The sequence below is a fragment of the Rousettus aegyptiacus genome, unplaced genomic scaffold (genome assembly GCF_014176215.1).
Source record: "Rousettus aegyptiacus isolate mRouAeg1 unplaced genomic scaffold, mRouAeg1.p scaffold_m13_p_5, whole genome shotgun sequence".
Lineage (NCBI taxonomy): Eukaryota > Metazoa > Chordata > Mammalia > Chiroptera > Pteropodidae > Rousettus > Rousettus aegyptiacus.
In genome coordinates, this window is record NW_023416308.1 from 115,515,133 (window position 1) to 115,534,731 (window position 19,599).

General features: G+C 61.5%; 2 protein-coding genes across 5 annotated transcripts in view; one reads left to right on the forward strand and one right to left on the reverse strand.

Annotated features, from left to right (window-relative positions):
• The window catches only part of MACROD1 (mono-ADP ribosylhydrolase 1), a 138,052-nt gene that overhangs the window by 72,938 nt on the left and 45,515 nt on the right, over positions 1 to 19,599 (reverse strand). The gene's annotated exons all lie outside the window — the stretch shown is intronic.
• FLRT1 (fibronectin leucine rich transmembrane protein 1) overlaps positions 1 to 19,599 on the forward strand; it is a 68,182-nt gene that overhangs the window by 41,632 nt on the left and 6,951 nt on the right. Inside the window, exons 2-3 of one of the 2 annotated variants that reach the window (XM_016118515.2) lie at positions 1,284 to 1,346; positions 14,220 to 15,132. The gene's annotated coding sequence lies outside the window, so the exon portion shown is untranslated. The remainder of the gene's footprint in view (positions 1 to 1,283; positions 1,347 to 14,219; positions 15,133 to 19,599) is intronic. The other variant, XM_016118516.2, reaches the window with a different exon arrangement.

A 19,599-nucleotide genomic window follows, 5' to 3' on the forward strand; every position in this document is an offset into this window, starting at 1 on the left:
GCCCAACCACGGGCTGGCGGTCAGGATTCGGCAAAGGCCAGGCCATTTGTCTGGGGCAGCCAGCTGGGCTGGCTGTGATCTTCTACCCAAATTAAATTTTAACCCAGCTCATAAATCTTCCAGGTCCGTTCCCTGCTACTCGCTGAGTCTAACACTCGCCTGGGCCGGCATGAGGAGAGCCTCATCCGATGGTCTGTGTAGCTGAGGGGCAGCAGGGCCTGTCCGCCCTGGGGAGAAGGGACGGTCGTGCACGGACAGGCCTGGGGATCCTGCCAGCCACCCGCCGCTGGGGCTGGCTAAGGGCCCAGCCTGGCTATCCCGGGCAGAAGCTCTGTCATGGGTTGGGGGCCCTGAAGGCCTGGGCCAGGGTCCCAGCGGGGCTGTGGGTGGCTCTTCTGTAGAAAGGCCCGGGTTCAAATCACAGCTCCGCCTCTTCCCAGGCAGGCCAGCTTAGGTGGGTTCCCTAACTTTCCTGGGCCTCAGTCTGCTCAGCCGTGGAGTGGGGGTATAACAGCACCTCACGTAGGGATGTGGGAAGGAAGACGACACCCTGGGGGCGAGGACGGTGGGCTTCTCTTGGGGCCGCCAACCTGGTCTGTCAAAGAGGTGGGCTGGGCACTCCTTCCTGTCCCCGTAGCCTCTGCCCCCAGTAGAGGGCAAGCAGCCTTGCAGGGCCAAGGGAAGTGCCCTTACTTGTTTATTTGTCATTGTGTGGAGGTGTGAGGTATGCAGTCAGCCACACCACCTGCAGGGCACAGCACGGTCCGCCTGGGACCCTGTGACTACCATGGCGCAGAGGACACAGCATTCCTGGCGGCTGCGGGCCCCCCTCCGCCAGCTTCAACTCGCAAGTCCCAACCTGTGCCCCGCCCCCCGCCTTCCCTGTGGAACCCCGTGCCTCAGCGTGAAGTCCAGACCCCTTCCCCACGCGGCCCCCAGCTGACGGTTGTGCCCCCAAGTGGGCTGGTCCCAGCACCCTCCCAAAGCCAGCCTCTCCCTGCCTGCGGGTCCTGCCCAGGCTTCAGGTGTCAGCCTGTGCGAGTTCAATCCCCGTGGAGGGAAGAGAGAGAGAGGGAGCTTAACATGCCCGCGCTGCAGCTGACAGCACTGAGGGGGTCTGCGACATGCCCAGGGCCCCAGGCCGGGCTGGTGGAGCAGTGGCAACACTTGCCTCCCCACCTCCAGCGACTTCTGCAGCCGGTGCAAGGTGGTAGCAGGAGGGGGCCCGCCAGCCCTCCCCCGACCCTGCAGGAGCTGACGCTGTCCTCTCTCCTCCATGGCAGGGCCGCAAAAGAGAAGCCTGTCCCTGGCCCCCCACAGCTCCTGGCTGATGCCCCCCGGAACAGGTAGGGTCTGACGCACGGTGCCCTGCTCCCCACCCTTCACGACCCCCTGCGCTTGGCCCGCCTCATCTGCTGGCCTTTACCCATGCAGCAGCCACACAGCCACGTCCCGAGGAGCTGTCACCATAATCTACAGCCCCCAAATGCATGTTTGTCCTCCACCAGTGCAGCACAATTAACATCCCCACCAGTAAACAATGCAGGGCTATATTTCACCCGCACCCATATGCGGACCACAAAGGCAACAGAATAAATGATGGCGCCATTACGTGAGGGCTGGAGTTGGTGGGTGTGGAGGAAGCGCACCTGTACCAGCCTGGAAGCCCCGGCCCCGCAGTGCCCGGAACTGGGCCCTCTGCGAGGCCCCCAGGACATAAACCCGCTGCTGTCCTCTCTGAGACCGGGACAGATTGGGGGGCGCCGCTTCTGCTGCCCAAGGGGGAAATGGGGGTGGATTGGGGCAGGGCAATTGTCTCTACCTGGGGCTCACCATCTAGACCTCCATCCGCCCCTTCTACACCCTGCCCCGCCTTCCTGGGCTGCAGGTCAGGCCAGCCTCACGCCCACCGCCCGGGTGCGGTGGCGGGAGGCGGGACCTCTGGCCCAGCACGGCCTTCTCTGTGCTGACTGGTCCACTGACCACTTTCCCTGGGCCTGTTGCAGAAGACGAGGAAGGGCAGGCAAGGCTCAGCTCCCGTTTCTGGGGACAGGAAGAGGCGAGAGAGGCCTGGATTGAGCCAGAGGGGACCCTAGGCCTCCTTAGCCGTTTGGGGTGTTGGGCGGCGCTGTGCCAGGTCGTCAGTATGACTAGATGGCAGGTCCCACATCACTGTCCACCTCCCCTGGCTGCCTCCTTTCGCTCCTCCCATAGGCTCTTGGGTCCCCTTGAGTCTCCTGCCCCCTCCCAGGACTCAGAGGACTCTTAGTCGGAAAGTGTTTGGCAAAAATAAAGTGGAGTCCCCTGGGGACTCCTCCAGGTGAGTAGATAAAAGTTGCTGCCTCCTCTGGGAGGGACCAGGGAGCCGTAACCAGGAGATGGAGGGGCCCTGCGTCAAGAGGCTCAGCTGCCAGGCGGGGCTGGGGAGGGGCGGCAGGGACCTGGGGACAGAGAGGCTGGTCCGGCCCCAGCTCTGCCCCTCTGAGGCCGAGAGCCCTTGGACACGGCTGCTCTGGGCTTCGGATTCCTGGCCCGTGAAGGGAAGGCATGCGTGCGACCCCCGCGGGGCTGCTGGGTGGGGGCCGAGCCTCAGCAGATAAGGCAGCAGCGCTGAGTGACCAGCAGCCTCACCTTCGCTGCTCTCATCACACGTGGTGGCTGGGACCATGGCCACCTGGGGCGGGGCCACGTGACTCTAGTCCCTGTGCCCTCCTGGACAGAGCCGTCCGGCTCAGGGGCTCCTCCTGAGGTACTTGCATCTCCCTTCCCGCCCTGGAGGGCTCCGCAGAGCCTCCTGCTTTCGTCTTGGTCCCCAGCGCCGCCGTGCCAGCCCTTTGGCCTCCACGCCTGTCCCCTGCATCCCTCTCACAGGAAGCCACAGGGCCCGGCCCCGTGCCGCAGGCGTGGGAAACCCGGGAAGGGCTGGCTGCCCGGCAGCCCCCACAGCACAGACCGTGGCTCCAGGGAGCGCAGAGTGATCTTGGCCTCGAGCAGATCTCCCCTCCTCTCTGGTTTTAGGTTTTCCATCGGCGCAGACCCAGAGCCAGGCTGTTCTTATCACACAGCCGTGTGACCCAAGGCAAGTCACTTAGCCTCTCTGGGTCTCCACTGCCTCGTCTATGAAATGGGGACAATACGCTTCCTCGTGAGGTCATTAAGAGTGTGAAATGAGTCACGCAGACAATAAAGGGCACTGGACATGCCTGATACATAGTCAGCTCGGAGCAGGTGAAAGCAGGTGTTCTGTCCCTTGGCAGGGGAGCGGAGTGTATTGAAGGGGCTGTTCACAGAGTTGTGGGTGGGCTTGCGGGAACCAGCAAGGGAGGGGAGGCTCTCCGGGTGACAGTGGGGAGCTATCGTCATGCGGACCTGAGGGGCAGGGGAAGCGGTGGTTACTAGACCCACAGAGCGGGTCACCAGCAGGGGAGGGACGCAGCTGGGGACTCCATGCTTCCCCTGGCTCTCCTCCCTCCCTCTGAGCAGCTGCTGGGGCTCCCAGGAGCCACACCCAGCCGGAAGCCACGGGTCCAGGGACCCGCTGGTGACCAACGGCCTCGTGGGCCCAGAGCAGGCTGGAGAGTGATCTGAAGGAACAGCCACACAGACTGGCAAAGTCCAGCGGGCCTTAGAACAAGATGCACGCGGGTCACGGTGAAGGGGGTGGTGGCATTTCACAGCCATTAAGAGCACCTGTGGGCTTTGGGTCAGAAAGAGCAGGGTCCCCACCTTGACTAGGCTATTTACCAGCTGTGACACCAGGGCCCGGTGACCAACTGTCTTGGGTTGCCTGGGATTTGAGCTAATACTGAGAAAGTCCTGGGCAAACCATCACCTGTGGGTCACCCTGGACCTGGGGCCAGGCCCTAAAGTGTCTGAGCCTCGGTGTCATCCGTAACACGCGAAAGGAGCCCCCTACCTGGTGGAGTAAGGCTGGGGGCTCCACACGGTACAGGTTGCTGGGAAAACCGATCCGAACCCAGCAGGGCAGGTGGAAGGGTGCGGGTCTGCAGCCTCCGCCTGTCCCCGGGGAAATGGACCCGAGGCTCTTTTTCCCACCCGGGAGCTTAACAGCCAGCAGTTATTTATCCTCGCGTTTCCAGTGGGTAGGAAAGCCTCAGTAAGTAAATTCAGGCAGCAGGGCACAATTATTGAGTTGGTGCTTTATTTCCCCATCTGGTCTCCAGCCCAGGCCGGCACCTGGTCGATAATAATTTATGACGCAGCCCCCGCAGCAGCGGGGAGGTGGCCAGAAAGCCACGTTCACTCGGAGTCACCCTCCCTGTACCAGTTCTGCGCTCACAGGTGGCTGTGACGCTGGGGTGGGGACCGGGGAGGCAGGCCAGCTGCCCAGCGCACAGGGGAGGAGGCAGAAAGTGCAGACTGGAGGAGATGCGGGGGCGGGCAGCTGGGGTGCTTTTAGGCCTCGTCCCTGACCGACCAGGCTCACAGCCTGTGGCAGGGGCATCACAAGGCTAAAGTGGGGCACGGGGACAGTACTGGGTGTCTCCACCAAGCAGTTTGGGGGTTTGACTCAGGTGGGAGCCCAGGCAGCAGGGCCTGAGATAGGGGTCCTATGCCAAGCACTCAGGAAGAACCTAAGTGAGGCAGGGGGAGGGGTTCAGGGCACCCCCCCCCCCGGCCTGGGGGGCCCCCACCACAGGGGCGGCAGCCCGCAGAGCACTCGCCAGCATTTACCCAGCTGTGGAAAGCGCGGGGCTGTGATTTGGTTTCCTAATTTACGTAGCTGATTTCATCATGTTTCATGTTCTGTCATGTTTCCTGCCGTTACAATTTCATCCTTCCCTCTGGGGGCCTTAGGACGTTAAACTGGGATGCTGTGGGGGAGGTGGCACCAAGCTATGCTGTCAGCCTGGCTGGTGAGAGGCGGAGGGGCCGCGGGAGGGAGTGGGGTTCCCCAGGCAGCTGGGCGGAGGGGCGGGCGGCGAGGGGAGAGGCTTTACTTAGAGTGCTTGTCTCGCGGGTTGTAGTAATAATAGCTGACTTATATGTGTGTGGAGAATGCCAGGCTGGTCCGTAGCAGGTTCACGCGCTCCTCCTTTGATCCTCACCACAGGCCTAGGAGGACACGTCCCTCATTGCCCCTATGCTCAGACAACACACTGGCCCCCAGTCACACCGCGTTTGACGCTGCATGAGGGGCTTCGCTCAGACCTCTGACTCCAGCCTGTTAACACCCTGTTCTTCCAGTAACAGCCCTCCTAAGCCTGTGGCCACACCCCAGCACCCAAGAGGCAGTGGAGGCCTAAGAGGTCAAGGGCTCCTCCAAGGGCACCTATCTCCCCTGCATGGCCGCTCTCTCAGGCCAAGCCCTCTCCCGCCTCAGCCCTCCCTCTGTCCCCATTGTAAGCCCAGCCCCATCTGGGGAAGCCCCAGGCTCCATTTCTGACAGGAGTTGGACAGAAACCTAATTCTCAAATAATGGACAGGGGAGAGGAGCTTGGCTGCCCACTCTTAATTAAGGGGCATCCTTCTGAGGGCCTCGAAAGCAGCCTTCCCAAGCCAGGGTGCGCTGTAGGCTCTGGTGTATTCAGAAGGCCAGCCTAGGCCCTTTCCCCTACCCCAGCCTACTGGAAAAAACAAGGCCATCCCCCTCCTTGGTCTAAGCTAGGAGCAGTGTGGTCGTTCTGGGGTGGCTGGTGGCACTGCACAGGGCCGTCAGCAGGGACACTGTGACCATCCAAGGTGGCTGGCAGCCCCGCACACTGAAAGCCAGCCGCCCAGGGAGGCTCTAAAAACAGCCTGGAGGAGGCCTCCGACTTCCACCCACTGATGCCTCCTCTTTTCTTGTCTTTTCTTTCTGCCTGGCTCTTAAAAAAAATTAAACACGGATGGTTTCATCTTGGGAGAATTAGTATTCCAGGCAGGGCTGGGAGATGTGATCAGAATGTCAAGGCCAGAGCCACAGAGCTGGAAGGGAAGGGAAGAGGTGCTGAGGCTGGCGGGGGCCCCAGGAAGGGGACTAAGGGCCCTGTCCCACCAAGGAGGCGCAGTGGGCCTCGATGCCACGGGGGAGGTTGAGGCTGGCATCAGGTCCAGGACCGGAGGAGGAGATGGGGGTGGCTCAGGGCAGAGACTGTCTGGCCAGGACACGTGGCTTCCTGTGACCCCAGCCCAGCTCATCTACCCCATCCATTCTCTCTCATTCGGCCCTCATTTGCTGAAGGTGTGTAAGCCTACTGTGTGCAGGGCACTAAGCCATGTGCAGGGCACGCCTGTCCTCACCAGTACGTATCGCTGACACTGGGCCACTGCCCTGCACACAGCAGGCACTTACCAAAGACTGGTTAAATGGATGTGTGAATGTCATGAGGCAACTCCCAAAGGATGCTTCAGAGAACATGCCGATCCTGGGAGGTTCACAGGTAACCACAGGAGCAAACAGAGTGAAACGGGTATCGCTGAGACAGGACTTCTCAGAGCCTTTAACACACACTAACGTGCCCCGTGAACCTGTGAGGGGAGCTCCAGCCTGCAGCCTCCCGCCTGTCTGTGGCGGACCCACTGTGTGCCCCTGGGCGGGCTCCTGAACAACTGTTTCCTCAGGTGGAAAACTGAAATGGTAGTGATAGCGCCGGGGGGTCCAGTGTGGTGGTGCCTCAGCCTCCGTATGGGGTTGCTACTGCTATTGTTGTATTATTACTATCATCATCATCATCACCATCATCATCATCATCTACATCAAGCACTTGGCTCTGTGTGCCTGGGCCATCAACAACTTAATCACGTCAGCTACGGGTGTTGTCACTGCTGCTGACACAAGCCTTGCCCTTGAGAGCTAGGGGTCAGAGGAGCCCCAAGGAGGAGGACTGAGGCGGAGCAGGGGGTTAGCCAGAGAAAGGGACAGCATGGCCGAATGAGCAGGCCTCAGGGGAAGGAAGCCCGGGTCACCTAGGTCCCACTCGATGTATTTGTCCTCGTCGGCCAGTCACCCACCTTGCTATGCGGACACTAGAACCCCGGGCTGATAAAGGACAGGGTCCCACGGCTGCCCAAGAGGCCATTCTAAAGCAGGCTGGGAACAAGGGAGGGTTAGGGAAGGCTTCCTGGAGGAGGGGATGCTTGTCAGCCAGAACTGAATGGCAAGCTCCCAGAGTGAAGACCTTTGAGTCACCCAATCTGCCCTATCTGACCGCGCTGAGACTGGCAGAGATGTCTGCTCGCGTACAGCATGGGGCAGACGCCAGAAGCTGACCGTGCAGGTGCAGCGGGAAGGAGTATTTCTCTCTAGGAAAAGTGGCTGGGGGAGGCTGACCACAGAGGCCAGAGGTCTGGCAATGCTGAACCATTGGCTCCTTGTCTGCCAGGATTCAGAAAGTCCCCTAGCCTCTACAACCACATCCTCGGCTGTCCCTGGGGGCCAAGGGGTGGGGGTGGGGGGTGGGGGCTGAGCCTAAGAGCTCCCCTGAGGTCACACCCAGGTCAGGGGCCCGGGAATCGCTTTCGCCAACGCTCTGAGTGGGCCTGCATTCTGGGAGGCGAGTGTCTGTGTCGGTGGCCACAGGCCAGGGACACTCCGGGCCCTGCGGCTGCCAGGCAGGGCCAGGCCCTGTGAGCTCCGGGAGCGAAGGCTGGGGGCCTCGCTAGCTGCAGCTTCAAAGAGCCCCGTTATTAACAGAAGTGCTCCACGGATCCTTTGTTCCCCCTCCTTCTCTCCTTAAGGCGGGCTCCCAAATGAAAAGGAAAATACACGATGAGTGGCAATGAGGAGACCTCAGAGGAAAGCCAGGTGTCTGCAGAGACAGGCAAGGAGCGTCAGTCGACCCTTGCGGGAGGCGTGGGCTTCCTTTATTTATTTAAAATAGTCTCTCTCTCTTTTTCCCCTTCCTCCCAATTCGGCCGGTCTCTCCGGCTGCTGCTTTAAGTCCTTTTGAAGTGTTACAACCATTTTCTCCTCTTTCAATTAACAACAAGAAAAGGAAGCTAATAGCTTCCTGGGCCACTCGCTGTTAATATTAACCAAGTCTGGCCGCTGGGCGCTGGTGCACAGCACCACCCCCGGCCGGACAGTGTGTTTACGGGAAGGAGGGGAGCGGATGGGAGATTTCCAACACGGAGTCGAAAATCCCTTGGCACAAGCGTCTGCTGGGGCAGGGAAACCAGAGAGCTGGGGGTGCCGGGCTCCTGTCCCTGGGGACCAGGGGCTGGCACAACCGGCAGGAGGGAAGTGAACACTTCTAGAAGAAAAGGCCGCTCGCCCCGGCCACATCTGCGCAGCTCGGAGGACGCAGGTGCGAGGCCTGGAATCCCCGGTCATGGCTCTGAGTGTGGTCAGTGGCGGAGGTCAGTGGCTCTTGCATACGGCAGCTGGAGCGGGTGCTGACAGGCCCCGGTACCTGCCTGCGTCTGTAGGACGCAGGGCTTCTGTAGGACCCTGAAGCTAGGGTGTCGACTAAGTGAAGGGGGAGGCGGAGGAGGGGGACACCCCGTGAGCAGGGCTGTGTGTGAGAGCACGCAGAGCCAGGGTGACCCGGAAGGGACCTGGTCTTCTGCCTTGGGGCTATGCCCACCGTGGCTCAGGGTGAGGAACGCCATAGTCTCTCTTCTGCCAGCAAAAGCACGCCAGTTTCTCGAGAAAGGTCTGGCTTTCACTGGCGGCACCAGAATCGCCCTCACTCAGGCCTCCCTGGACTACACACGTGCTCTCGTGTGGGGCAGCCCAGTGACAGCAGCCCTGCTGGGTGAGGCCCGGCCCCCGGGCAGCCTCCTCCCTGGGAGCTGGCTGGCAGGGCCCAGAGCCTTGAGCAGGCCCAAGACCGCCACTCCTGTCCCCTAACGTGTGGTCAGGCTCTGGCCGCTGTGCCCCTCCCCGCGGGCTGAGGGGCAGCCTGTGGGCCCCCACACTTCCTCTGCCCCTTCTCGGCAGCAGAGCCACCTTTGGTGGCTGTGCAGGCCACTTTCTGCAGAGGCTGGTGTTGGCCGCCCCTGGCTGGCCATGTCCTCTCACTCACTCTTGCAGCTCGCCAGGCCCTGGGGTTCCTCCTGTCACCTGCCCCGGCTGGGAGCAGCTCGAAGGCACCGAGTACTCCAGGCGCACACTCTTCTACCTCACTGTGGCCCAGGGGCACTAGCACCCACTCGGTGGCCTTTCTAGGTCCCCCACGGCTCGGCCACGTTGTGGGTGCAGCACGGTAAATCGGCAGAGACGTGCCTGCAGACCCCCAGACAGTGCAGGGATGCGGCTGCTGGGCCAGGGGGCAGGCAGGTGCCAACGGTCCAGGCCACTCTGACCCCGGGCTGCTCCGCCAGCCCAGCATCAGGGCATGGAAGGGAATTCTAGGCCACCTCCGGCCACAGCTTCCCTTGCTCCCCGAGTCCTGGCTTCACCCCACACAGAGGGATAAAGAGAGGGCCATTCCATCACGGCGCAAATCCACACGTTTTCTCCAGAGAAGCTCTGTCTTAGAAGAGCTGTCCCTTTGGTCCCTGGAGCTGTTGGCCTCTCTGCTCTGAGCACTGCCCACTCCTGTCCCCAACGGTCTACCTCTGAGGGAGGGTGCTGGCCCAAGGGTGCTGGCAACGGCGCAGCCACCCACAGACTGGCTCACACACTTGCTCACACACCCGTCCCCGAAAGTCTGGGCTTTGTCAGGAAATGGTTTAATTAGCAGCGTGGAGGCTCGGAGGGTTCACACGGGAACGCAGGCTCCCTCACCTCCGCCCCTTCTCAAGCACCCTGTGGGTGCTGCTCTGCCTGCCAAGGCGGGGGGGGGGGGAGAGCGAATGAGAAGGGAGCAGGGTGGGGCCATCTCCTCTTGGAGGAGAAGGGAGGAGCAGGTGCCCCTGCCAACAGCACCTAGACCCTAGAAGGAGGACTCAGCCGCCCTCCGATGAGGAGGAGATGTGGGCGGGAACCCACTCAGCCCCCAGGCCTGATCTCAGGGCGGCCTCCCGGCCAGCACCTTACCCTCAACCCACTGCTCCTCACCCCCCAGCCCAGGCCTCCACCCCTGGTCCTGGGGACGCCGTCCCAGTCTCTCAGGGGTCCCCGGCACCCTCCAGTTCCCCACATGTGACCCTTCTAACTTGCAGTCCTGGCCAAGCCCCTCCCCGCCGGGCATGCTCGCTGGTTCCAGGCTGTGTGAAGGACAGCCCCTCAGCGGGGCACTTGAACCCCACCTCCCAAGGCCAGAACCCCATCGCCCACTGCAGCTCCTGCCACTGCCCTCCGCTGACTCAGCTTCGGGACACCAGACCTCTCACTGCGGCGAGGACTCCCACCTCCTGAGCCTTTGCGTACGCTGTCCCCTCCCCTCGACCTGAAACATCCCACTCTCTACTGTGCTGGCCCTGAGCTGGGAACAGTCCACACGCCCAAACAGAAAAGCTCTCCCCGGGGCCCCAGCCCCGAGTCCTCTGCCCCCAGAGAGAGGGGCCGTGGCTGTGACAGCCCGCAGGTCCGTGCTGGCACGAGAGGAGTGACCCACCCGCTGCAGTGGGGGAGAAGACTGGCCCCGTGGATGGCTGTCCTGGTGGGAGAAAGTCAGCAGCCACGGAACAAACTCCAGGTTTGAGTCACAAAGAGCCTTTTCATCTATTAAGGTCAGATACAGATGCTGACCTCAGCCTGGAAGTCCAAAATGAAAGAAAACCCCGGGGTCTGCCAGCTCTCGCCAGCTCTGACCTGCTTCCAATGATCTAAACTCGGCCCTCTTTGCCACAGGGCGGCTCTGCCCAGGGAGGGGGCAGGCGTGGTGTTCACTGAGAATGCCACTCGGCTAAGTCACCAGCCATAAAGCCCACCTGGTTGCCAGCGGCACATCCCAGGCGTCTGATTAATGACACGGACATAACAATTCATCCTAAGAGCCAGAGGTTGAAATGAAGCAGGGCTAATTGCTAACACAGGCATTAATGTCGGGGAGCAGCGATCTCTCAGGCAGCCAGGGACGGACGCAACGAAGAGCGTTCCCCCCGCGGGGGGAGCCCCGCGGTGAAGGTGGGCGACGGCGCGGGAGGAAGGGCAGGTGGTCAGCGGGAAGGCGGCCGCGCCTGCCCCGCTCTAGCTGGCCGCCGAGCTCACACGTGACCGACGGGACGCGGGCGTCTGGAGGAGCCCAGAACCGCGGCACAGCGTCACCTGTGCGAGGTGCGGCTTTTTGCTCCCACAATGCCCCGTGTGTCTCCCCGTGTCCCTCTGCGGACCAGCGGCCTCTCCACCGGACACCGAGCTCCTCGAGTACGGGCGCCCTCGCTCGCCTCTTGCATGGTGCTGGGAGTGTGACTAGACTCAGCGTGTCCTCTGGATGGATGAATGGATGAATGGATGAATGCGGAGATGGACAGAGGCAGGGAAAGATGGACAGGTAGATGGGTGGATGGAGAGATGGAGGAGTGAATGCACGGATGAGTGTGTTCATTCCGAGGGCCTCGGGGACGCCTGAGGTCTCCCTGTGCCGTGGGCCCGGGGCCACCTTGCGTTTGGTTGATGATGTGTTTGTTGTACTGGGGCCTGGCACTGGCCCGGCGTTCGAGACGCTGGATACGCCATACGACCTCGGGCAAGTCCCCCCTTCTCCGTGTCGCTGCGCCCGCACAGCGGGGATGGCAAAGCAGAAGTGACCTGGAAACGGATAAGGTGCATCGTCCCTTTGTGAATGGCGTCCGCGTACGGGCAGATCCAGCCCAAGGGCAGAGTGGCAGAGACTGCGGGGCTGTGCACGTGGCTCGTTTCCCCTTCCAAATTCCTCTCGATGTAGTTATGATGTTATTTATAACGGAAAGTAAAACAATGTAAGCATCTCAAGCAGTTACAAGTGGAGGCTTTCATTGTGCTGACCCAAAAAATTGTTCTTTGGCACAGAAACACAGACCAGACCTGGAGCCTATGGGAATGGGGAGGGAGGCGAGATGGAGGTGAGCAGAGGCCGTCTTGTGGGGGAGTGCCCCCAAGCTGACCCAGAGGGCCCCCGGTGACGGAGACCCGGGGACCTCGCAGACTCATTTTGTCCTCAGTCAACCTGACTGACCCCGTAGAAAGGCCGCGCGCCACCGCGAACTTCGTTTGCACTGTGTGGTTTCGCTTACTCAACCCAGTCGCACAAGGACCGAGAACGCGAAGGCTCTGCTGGTGTTTGCCAGGAGGGGAAGTTACGTGTTTAGTCCTGGGCCCGGGGAACCAGGAGGCTACGACCCGTCATTATCACACACCCACACGTGGGACGAGCACACAACTCCGGGCACCGTCAGGCTGCGCTTGGAATACAGACGCCGCAGATGCCTGAGAGGCACCCACTCACCCAAGGCCGAAACACCTGAGGAGCCCCGAATCCCCAGTGGGGTCTGGGGCATGTGCACCCGGGTTCCTGGGAGGCTGTGCGGGATCACGGGTGATGGGGGGCGGTGCAGGGGGGCAGCAGAGAAAGCCAACTGGGATGTAGAAAGCTGGGCAGGCCAGAGCCTTGCTTAGACCCTTGGTTTTCTAAATGAAGCAGCGTGGGGAGCTCACTGAGTGCATTTATCAGGCACCTACTGCGTGCAAAGGCACTGAGCCAGGTGCTGTCTCCATGACCAGCCTCGGTCAAGCAGATGCAGCCCCTTGCTTGATCCAGGGAGGCAATTCCTTCAAGATACTGTGTCGCTGCTGTCGTGGCTTGTTGACCACACGCACAGAGGGGGTGGGGCGACACGACGCAGGAGGTGAGGAGTGATGCTGGAGGGACTCTTGCAGGAGAGGGAACAGCTTGGGGCACGGCTGGTGGGATCCGGCTCGGGGCATTGTGGGAAGTGGCGCGGGATGAGGCCGGCGGGCAGGGCGGGGCCGGGCCTGGTGGGGCCGTAGGAGCGTCGCCTGATCCTGGGGGCTGTGGGAAGGGGCTGGTGTCGGCGAGATAGAGCTCCCTTCCTGGAGTCATCATTTCCACAGCAGAACTCGAGCAGCGTCTCTGTCGTGGGGACCAGTGGCCATGCCTGCCTGGAGCCTCTGGGCTCCGAAGACACCGCCACCTCGGCCTCCACCCCCGGCGGTATAAAACAATTTCCTCGCCCTGGCCAGGGAGGCAGATGACCTCATTGGACTCTTTCCATTTCTCGCTTTCATAGAGAAATTACGATTTATAATTGGAGGAAATCACGTGGGTGTGACGGCAATAACAGCCCACGCTGGAGGCCAGCACCACCTCTCGTGTGGGGGCTCTGTCCTCACCTTGCCCCCTGCCCAGCTGCCACCCTGCCCTTCCCCGCCCGCCTGCTCACACCTTGACTGTTTACTGGGCCCTGGCCATTGGAGGCTGATGTTCCCTGGGGCTTGCTGGTGCTTAAGCCTCCTTGCTCCTGGGGAAGCCTCTCCCGTGACCTCCTCCCTAACCTGGCAGCCCCCCAGCCTCACCCTGCACTCCACCTGGCCAGCACCCGCCCCCTTCCTGCATGCATGCATGTCCACCGGGCTGGGCGCCCCGTGGGTTCTGGGCTCATTAACACGCACCCTAAAAATCCTCAATTTTATTTGGAACAGCCCTAGACAACAAGCATTTCTCATACCAGCCACCTTCGTCCCTACAAAGACAAGTGCCCAGATGCAGCTGAGCCCATCTGGGTCCGATTTCAAACCAGAGCTGAAACTCTCAGATGTGTAATGAAAGCCCTTCTCCAAAGAGGGGCTCCTGCAGGGGGAGTGCGGGCACCGGGCCCTCAACACGCCACGCTAATGAGAGGCAGAGGAGGCTCTGAAACGACGGTCCTGCCCCTGGGAGGGGCAGGAAGGGCAGCCGGGGGCTGGGGGCCTGCAGCACTGAACCTGACCTCGGCTGCAGGGAGGAGGCAGGGACACAACCTCCCCGGCTCCGATGCTCCTGCTTCCCACGGAGGGGAGAGGCCACGGAGTGGCTGGATCTTTTGAATGACAGTAGTAAGAGGAGCAGGTGCTGGGGGAAGCCGTGCCAGCTCTGGCCGGCGGGTGGGCCCTGCAGGGCCAGGAGCTCTCAGAACTTCCCTTTTCTGTTCCCGGCCCTTCCACCCCTCAGGAAAAGGGGAACCGGGGAGCGCCACGAGGGAGAGACAGCACCTGGACAGCTGTTTGTTATCTGGATTTGCAAAGAAAAGGGAGGCGGAGAATAGTCTCGGACCCCTCCCAGCTCAGGGGAAAGTGGCACTCAAGAAACAGGTTCCAAGGGACAGGAGGACAGGGGCCGCAGCCCGGGCCGCCTGTCCCCAGGTAGCTCCAAATAACCAGGGCCTAACCACCTGTGTTGTTTCTCGGCTAGGTGAGGAGGCAGGCGGCGGGTGAGAAGAAGGACTGCGTTTTGGACGGACAGAGACCAGGGGGTGAAGCAGGAATAACCCGCCCCCACCCCCACCACCCCAGCAAGAAAACCTCTCTACAAACAGGAGCGGCCAAGCAGGACTGAGCCCCACCCCCACCTCCCCGGCTTCTTCCCAAAGAGGGGCCTGTGGGGCCTGACAGCTCAGCAGCGCATGTCAGCAGCTCCAGCCCTGCGGTGAACATCTGAACTCCTCGGCGGGTGACGGACCCCCTCCTTCCCCCTGCCCCCCGGAGACGCAGCCTGAGTGGCAGGAATACCGATTCTTTGGAGAGTGGCTCCCTCTCAGCTCTGTCACACAAGAACGCTCTCTGCGCCGGGGCCCATTCTGCCAAGTGATTTAGAGGGATTAAAGGAAAAAAAAAAAAAAAACTTGGTAAAGACAAGGGGGTAAAAGCCACGCCGAAGCCTTTTGGAGGAGGAGGAGGTGGCGGCCAACAGACAAAAGGGCGAAAGTTGAAAGGGGGCAGCGAGAGGCCACCCTCCTGGGATGGGCGCCAGGCCCTAGGGCATGCCTGGGGAGCGGGAGCCCAGAGCACGCTCAGGCCACGCACAGGAGTCCCAGGGCCGCGGGGGGCACCGCTGCACACCCCTCACTCTGCAGGGGAGAGGCCAGCAGCGCCCAAGGTCTAGGGCGAGGAGGATGCTGCTGCAGACCCACGGCTACGTCTGAGCGCGAGGAGCCAGCAGAGCCAAGCACAGGGCCTCCTGCCTGCGTCTCCCAGCACCCCAGGTCTGCAGTCTGCACCCCAAGTACCAGGGCCACAGGCTGGAATGTGAGCACGGCCCAGGCCCACCTGGCCCTGAGCGCAGCGTCCGGAGCAGCAACCCCAGCCAGGCCCCGCACGTGACGGAGGTAAGGCCGCGGGGAAGGGCTCCAGTGCCCGGTGGGGGGGGGTGGTATGCGTGGGACAGCTCCCCAGGTCTGCACCTCCATCCCACCCACCCCACACACAGCAGTTCAGGCGGCTAGTGGCTTCTGCTTGCCCGAGGGGCGTCCTTTCCTACCTGGTGGCCCCATACTGCTGGGCTCCACTCCCAGAGTACAAGGGAGTGGCCTTACCGCTGCGCCCCACCCACCCTGCTGGGCCCTGCTGTCCTTGGAGGGAGGGCTCACTTTCAGCCCCTCAGAGTTGTGTGAGTTATGACCAAAGAAGGCAGCAGCGAGGCCTCGGGAAGCAGGACATGTGGGGACCTCGGCCCTGGCCAGGAAGGCGCAGGGTGGGATTGACCCAAAGCCACCCGCCGAGCCCTTGCTCCTTCTGGCCTTCGGGCATCACCTGCTCTGGTTTCTAGTTCAGCCCCTTCGTTGGTGAGAGTGACATTCAGGGCCCAGAGAAGGGAGGGAGTGCCCTAAGGTCACACAGCGGGCCCTGAGTGACCCCTCCTCCTCCTCAGTGTGGTAGGAACTGCCGGGGCTGGGCCGAGGGGCGCAGGGCCCTGCCTGGGTTCATTCCTGGGTCTGAAACCAAACTGGAGGGGAGCTGCTGGCTACTGTCCCCTAGGCCTGAACCCCAAATATTTATGGAGAATCTGCTTAGGGCTCAGTCCTCTCTGCTCCCCAGAGGCCAGGAGGGGAGGCTTGAGCCTCCCCACACACAAATCCCAGGCAACTTGGAGAGGAGGCGGCACCCTGGGCAGGGCAGGGAAGCCCCGATTCATTACCAAGATGGAAAATGACGCTTCCCTACACACTCCCCAGGAGGGGGGCTGATTTACAACTGCGGCCCGGGCTGGGACATTCCTCAGCGCCTCCGGCATAAAACGCTGTCTGCAGGGGCGTTAATAGCATGTTATTAGCCAACAGCGTGAAAGATGCCCTGCAGATAGGCTATTTTCTGTTATTTATTATCAAGGTGCCAGCCTGGAGTGGGGCCACCGAGCCGAGCTTGGCCCCTACCTGTTGGCCTCCCCACCCACCTGTCCCTCGTCCCTACTCTCCTCCCAGGCCCTAGGAGGGGTTGGGGGGGTTCATTCCTGGGTCTGAAACCAAACCGGAGGGGAGCAGCTGGCTACGGTCCCCTAGGCCCGTACCCCAGATACTTATGGAGAATCTGCTTAGTACCCAGCTCTGCCTCCAAACGGGGTTGTGGGGCCAGACATGGGTTGGCGCCCTGGCCCTCCAGTTATGAGCAGCCGGGTAGTGCCGGGCTGGCCACTCCGTATCAGAGATGAGCAGGGATGGCAGGGGTCTTCTCCGAGTTTGCTCCCTCTGGCTAGGGAGGCCCTGCTCCAGCTGACAGGTCCAGGCAAGACACCTGGGGAGGAAAGAGCACTGGACAGCGAACCCAGGACCTGGGCTTGGGTCCAGCTCCTTCACCACGCACTGCAGAATTCAGACCCGTCCCTTGGGGCCTCTCTGGGCCACCATGGCGAGGACACCTGGCTCACTGTTACCTCCTGGGGTGGGTGGAAGAAGGGCCAGCCTCCCTCTTCTGTCCTGCTGCCCAGTCCTAAGTTTCAGACTCTGGACCTCCCTTTGGGCATGTTCATTCATTCATTCATTCATTCAGTAGATATTTATGAGTTCCTCCTGGGCCAGGCTCCATGCCAGGCACATCAACAAGACAGAACATATCCTGACTCATAGGAGTTTGCTCTCTCTCCTCCTATATCCCGGGCCCCCCAGAATAAAGGTCCTCAGACCTCTTTCCTACCTTCTGAAACTCCCCGGCCTCTCCTTTTTCCTCCCCAAAAGGAATTAAGCCTCAGTCTAGGCAGCTTTACTAACAATGCACGAGACAGGCAGAAATATCAGGTGTACGAACATCTCATTAAACGATGTGAGGAGAGAAAAAAAATTACACGTGTCTCCTTTCATCCCCCACCCCTCCTGGCCTTGAACAGTTTAATATCGAACACGGTTATCAATATAATTAACCTCCTAAGACCCAATTTTAAAGTCTTGTTTTTTAAACCGACTTGCATTCTCTGAAGTTCAGGACACCCCGGAGCCCGGCACCGCCCAGGCGGCCTACGCAGGGAGGTGAGCTGGAGGTACAGTTTTAGTGGATTTGCATACCTGCCTGCAATTACCACCAGTGATAACTGCTGATGCATAATGCATGCAGCATGGAATTAGAAAAATAATTAACTTTAGGTCTTAAAAGAATCCCCACCCCACCCCCTTACTCTACACTGGTTACAAGTTCTCAGTGGCACCAGTAGACAGATCAGGAGCGAAGTTGTGCTACACGGGCCTTGAGGGTCATGGCATCCAGCCCCCAGCCCTAAGGAGGTGCCCTGGTGGGCCTAGACGGGCCTGGGCAGGAGCAGCCCCCAGGCGGCTGCCCAAACTAGGCCTGTGGGGAAAGCCCCGCTCACACCTCACACTGAAGTCCCAAGTTTCCCTTCCCGCCTGCTATTCGCATCTCTCAATCTCCCAGACCTGCAGGGAAGCGCTGTCTATTTATTGCTAATGAAAACACGGGTCCCTGGTTCTGATCACTGCCCTGCTCAGGCCCTCTGCTCAGGCTTGAAAATACCGTCCTTTATCCTCAAAAAAACCCAGAGGAGTGGGTAATTCATGGTCCCACTTTACAGATGAAGGCCTGAGACCCGAGGCCACCCTCAGTAGGTGGAGCAGCTAGACTGAGCCCAGGCAGGCCAGCCAGGCCACCTGACTTCCCGGGGGGATGGCTCCCTGGGGCCCGGGCCGTCCTTAGCACAGGCCCTCCTCCCTCCATGTGGCTTATAGCAACGGGGCCGGTGGAGCCCCCGATTAAACAAAGGTTTGCTGAAGACAGCGCATCACAGACGTGTGGTGACTCTGCCTTGGTGGAGCTCCTGCCTGGTGCAGTTGGTCCCCTGCCTTCCCTGTTCTAGGGCTGGCCCTGGCAGCCCCAGATGGCAGCCCCAGACGCCTCGCTCCTGCCTTGGGCCCTGCTGTGCCAGTGAGGACCGGAGGCCTGGCAAGGTTTAGGAAAAACACAACTGTTCTCGCTGAAGGGAGGAACCGGGAGGCGGCGAAGGAAGGGGGAAGGGCAGGGTGAGGGGCCTTCTCTGTCCGAGCTCCGGCTCCCTGGCCCACTCGTCTCCATCGTCTCCACCCTCCCTCTTCTGAGGCTCGGCCAGGACTGCTGAGCAGCTGCCCAGAGTGGGTCATGGGGTGGGGGGTTGGGGTCCCTCCCAGGGGATGGGTGGGGTGACCTTCTAAAACCACCAGGCCTCTGCTGGGAATTCCACAAACCCCTCCCCCAGCACCTTCTCAGGAGACTGGGACTCGCCAACACGTTATACAGAGGAGGAAGCTAAGGCCCCAAGAAGTGTCGCCACAGGTCACACAGCTGGGGGCTGGTGAGGCCGGATTCAAGCCCAGCCCTGTTGTCCTCTCCCCGTTTCTAGTCTGCATACCTCCCTCTCAGAGTCACCACCATCTGGAATTCTCAGGTTCCTAAAGTGGGCGCTGAGACTGTGTCTGGCGCTTTGGGGGACCCTGCATCAGAGGTGCCCACGTGAGCTGCTTTGCTTTCACTGACGGATGGGAGGGAAGGCCAGGGCTGGGGAGCGGGGAGGCCTGCCCCGCCTCCCCTCTCCCGCCTGGGACCCCCAGCTGCTTCCCGAAGCATGCTCAGCCCCATCGCGGGCTCCCGTCTAACCGTGCCCGCCCCCTGGAACCGGCAGCGCCAGATGCCACCCAGTGTGCCAGCGCCTGTGCTGGACCTGTGGCTGGCCCCTGCATGTCGCCCCCGCTCTGACAGCCCCAGCCCGGTGGGAGCTGGGGAAGACAGCAGGGCAGAGCGCCGGGAGGCCTGGGGTCTCCAGCAGGGAGGCACCACCGTCCAGCTGGAAGACATGTAGATATTACTCGGCACCTGCTACCACCAGTCAGGTGGGTGTGGGAGCAGAGCAGGCACGGACTCAGCCTCGTGGAAGGGCAGGGAAAGCGTCATGGAGGGGACATCTAGGCCGAGGCCTGGGGAGGAGCAGAAGCCGGCCTGGCAAGGCCCGAATGGGGAAGGCGTGGGAACGGCATGTGCCAAGGCTCAGAGGGAGCACAGGGCCTTCAGGGACCCAGGGTGGACCGTGTCTCAGAGGTCCAGGGAGCCCAACCCACTCACATCCCCTCCCTGGGCCTGGATGTCCCCGATGAGAGAAGAGCTAGAGAAGCCTGGGGTCACATCAGAGGCGCCTGGTGCTGATGGGCCAGCTCTGTGTGGCCCAGACGTAGGCCCCGTGCTTCCGCTGGCTGGCGGGGAGGCGCTGAGGATGCACAATGTGAGGAGAAGGGGCGCCCGGCGTCGCAGCCTCGGACAAGGAGTCCTGCCGCGAAGCAGCCGCCCGCAGGCTCCCGGTCGGCCATGGAGGCATAGGCAGGAACGGG